Here is a 4,258-nt window from a genome sequence, read left to right on the forward strand (position 1 = left end):
ATTTGAATATTCTCTTAAAAACTTGGAGATGAGTTTCCTTAGGATTTGATTGAAGTTGTCCAACAATTCCAACTGCATGCATAATGTCTGGTCTTGTACGTGTAAGGTAGAGAAAGCCGCCAATCATAGATCTCTATTCTTGTTGATTGAATAAAGGAGAATCATCATTTTGACTAAGATTGCATCATGTAACCATTGGTGTGCATACCGGCTTGTAGTCTTCCATTCCATATTTTTTCAATATCTGTTTGAGGTACTTGGTTTGAGAAAGAAAGATACCATTCTCAATTTGGTGAACTTGAAGACCAAGAAAGTATGTTAATTCACCAAGAACATACATTTCAAACTCTTGTTGCATAACTGAAGTAAATACTTGACTCATAGACTCTACATTTCTTCCAAATATGATGTCATATATATAAACAACAACTATCAAGAGTTTATCTTTTTCAATTTTGATACATAGGTTGCTATCGTCAAACCCCTTTCTGAACCCTTGTTTCTAAAGGTACCTTTCAAGACGATAATACCATGCATGAGGAGCTTGTTTTAATCCATACAATTCCTTCTTAAGTTTTCACACAATATTTCTAACATTACCAAGAATGAACCCTTCAGGTTTTTCAATATATACCTCTTCTTCTAGATCCCCATTTAAGAATGGAGATTTAACATCCATTTGATATACTTTAAAATTATGAAAACTTGAAAATGAAAATAATATTCTTACGACTTCAAGTCTAGCTACAGGTGAAAATGTTTCTTCAAAGTATATTCCTTCCTGTTGAGCATAGGCTTTGCATACAAGTATTGGTTTGTTTTGAATTACTTCTCAATTTTCATTTATTTTGTTTTTGAACACCCATTTTTTCCCAATAAACATTTTTTTCAGGACGCCTTGGTACTAATTCCCATGTATGGTTCTTTTCTATTTGATCAAGTTCTTCATGCATTTCCTTAACCAACCATTCATCTTTGCTTGCTTGATTCACATTTTGAGATTCAATTGTGGATAGTAATGCTAAGTAACTATAAGTTCCAACAAGAGCTCTTCTAATTTGTGTTAGGAAAAATATCGAGAAGGGGGTGGGGGGGGGGGGGGGGGGGTGAATCAGTATTTTAAACACTTCAATTTTTCAATTTCTTATTATGATTTATGTGCACTACTATCATTAAGGAAAAAAACTGTATGTACACGACTGTGATTAAATAAACTCGGGTACATCCATACAACTAATTTATCATTAATTTAATTAACTGCTCATATTCAACCAATGCATCATTGCTTAATTATTCATTCATTAAGTAGCAGTAAAGAGCAGATAGATCATCAACACACATGAACACCAGGATTTTAGGTGGAAATCCAATGTGGGAGAAAACCACCGCTGCCATCATCTCTGTCTTCTTCTTTTAATATAAAGGAAAAGTTCTTACAATATTGTACTAGCATAGACTCTAATCAATACGCAGGAACCCACCTGCAAAAGGCTACAACCTTCTCTCAATCTCTAGCACCTACTAGAAGGGAGCTACAACCCCCTGAAATTGTTTACCAAATCTTATCGAAAGGGAGCTCCTACCCCCTTTCTGAAGGCTGCTACCCTCAGCTCCTTGTGGACCAATTTTCAGAATGTTTCAAACTAGATCCACCTATCAAACAATCATCAAACCAACCTGTGGGCCACCTTCCATCAAATTTTCAAACTGAACCCATACCAATAAACTGAAGCATTGAACCTAAGATACTTTCAAACTGTAAATAAACTGAAATTATGAAGTATCAAGTCACTAAATGCATAACCCAACCAAAAATAGTAAATGTCAAATTATGTATGGGACTATATTGAATAAAAATTGGGTATATACACACTCTCTTTATACTATCTGCGTATAAATCTCAGAATATTGAACACTTACATCATTAATCACTGAACCATTCATATACCATTTTACCATCTATAGATCATAGAATCAATCACATATTTCTAAACCAATTATAGATCATACACGCAGTCATACTTCTGTGCCATTAAACTTGAACAAGTCAACTAAGTCACCTCAATCATGATAAAGACATCATCAACAGATAGAAACAATTAAACCAGATAACATCAACTGTAAACATCAATCATTAGGTCTATAAACATCCATCAATAGATCAAACCCTAGTTTATGTATGCGATCTCTGTAAGGAACACGAACATATGTACACGCTTACCATGCACAACACCTGCGTACATATCTACACATACTAAAAAATTATTTTGTAGAATATATACACGACCCTTCAGAGGTGGATCCACATATGTACATGACTATGACCAAACATACCTGCGTATATATCTAAAAAATTTCACTGCAAACACAATTTCACTTTCCGTAACCTTGACTGTCAATGCTACAAACTTTTGAATAAATTATTTAGCTCATAGGATCACAGTTTCATCAATATTAGGTATTTTCAAAAAGTAAATCAATTATGCACACATATCAACATATTTCAAATATTTTAGATCCGAGTCTTCTCCTTGCTCCATGGTGCACACTTGTTTCAAATCAAATCATTCATATACAACACAATACTTACACACCTAACAGTTTGATCTCTATCTCCTTATATAGCTTTAGCCTTAGCCAATACCTTAGGCCAATCCCTTAGTAATGTCATTAGTATTCTTTGAAGGGATAAAATAACCATTTTCACACTTATTACTATGGGCCAATACCATGGTAAAGACCCATGATATTCAAGTTATCATGGTGTGAATTATGTACGCGACATTTATTGACAATACCTGCGTAGAACGCAACCTTTCGGCATAGGATCCACATATAGTTTCCAAAAAATTATATTCAACATCCATCTATCTTTGATATGTCATTTATATATTCATCACTTCAGTAGAATCTGTTGCAGCCCACATAATCATCCTGTTATCATAATGTTGACATATTTATCAAGTAAGTTTCCATGAAGGACAACACATTAGCCATAATGCCAACAATCCCCCCTTTGGACTTGATGGCAACTAATTTGGTGTTTGATCACCATCTGACCAACTGCAAGCACCTACAAACACTCCTGCAAATACCAAGGCTTCTTACAAAGCATTCTTCTCCTAAACACCAAGCTTCTATCCCACTTTGACATCAAGGGAAAAGGGTTGACCAATGCTGAATGAAGAACCCATTTGTAGAAACTGCATACTGACCATGCTCCACTTGAGTATGTACTAAAGATATCCAATGTGATTAAAGAAGTGACCTTTCCTAAAACCAATGACTCATTATTACATCAAATACCTAATCATTTGGGTTTACATTTTTGACTCATCATTACATCAATTTCCCAAAATAATGGGATTAGATATAAAGCATGATTTTATCCTAATAGCCCATACATGACTAAATATTACAATGATCACATCATGGGTCTTCATATGAACTTTACATCAAGGGACAAATATGACATATACAACCAACAACCAAGACCTCAAAAATGAGGGTGCAATATTGTATAGGAACCCGCAACATGAATATTTGATAGAAGCAATATAACAACATGTAAATTTCTAGTAGTGATTGTAGAAGTATATAGAGATGAGAAAAGATATGAAATAAGACATGCTTATGGAACCATAATGCCAAAACAGAGATTTAGAGTTATAATAGTTGCTCTCCCTAAACCAACAGACTGCAACAAACCAATGTCAGCAACAAAATACCATAATGATGAATGCATATAGGAGGCTCCACTTGAATCTATGCCATTTTTAGCAATCAATGAGATGTATACTCATTCATCTAACTCAGAAACTGCGTACATACACACTTTTCCATCACATCATCAGAAAGTAAAATGTAGTAATTTACAGTCTCAGCTCCCCCTGAACATGAAATACTTGTCAAAATAATTGGCAGAGCGATGAAGCATGAATCATTCCTAATTTATGTCTAAGATATTCGAAGGAATCACGTGGAAGTGGATTTGTAAATATATCTGCAACTTATTCCTTTGAAGGAATATACTCGAGTTTTTCCTTTTGTTCAAGCACCTGTTCTCTAAAAAAATGATATTTAATTGGAATTTGCTTGGTTTTTGAGTGCATCATAGGATTTTTAGAGATACTTATGGCACTAATATTGTCACAGAGAATAGGTACAGGTTGAGGAAAAGTGATTTGAATTTCTTGCAATGTTTGGATCATCCATAGAAGTTGAGTATAGAAATATGCAATAACAATAGATTCTGCCT

Source organism: Pinus tabuliformis, chromosome X (assembly GCF_031772625.1).
Source record: "Pinus tabuliformis cultivar Carrire ecotype Pingquan chromosome X, CPIR1, whole genome shotgun sequence".
In the NCBI taxonomy this organism is placed as follows: domain Eukaryota; kingdom Viridiplantae; phylum Streptophyta; class Pinopsida; order Pinales; family Pinaceae; genus Pinus; species Pinus tabuliformis.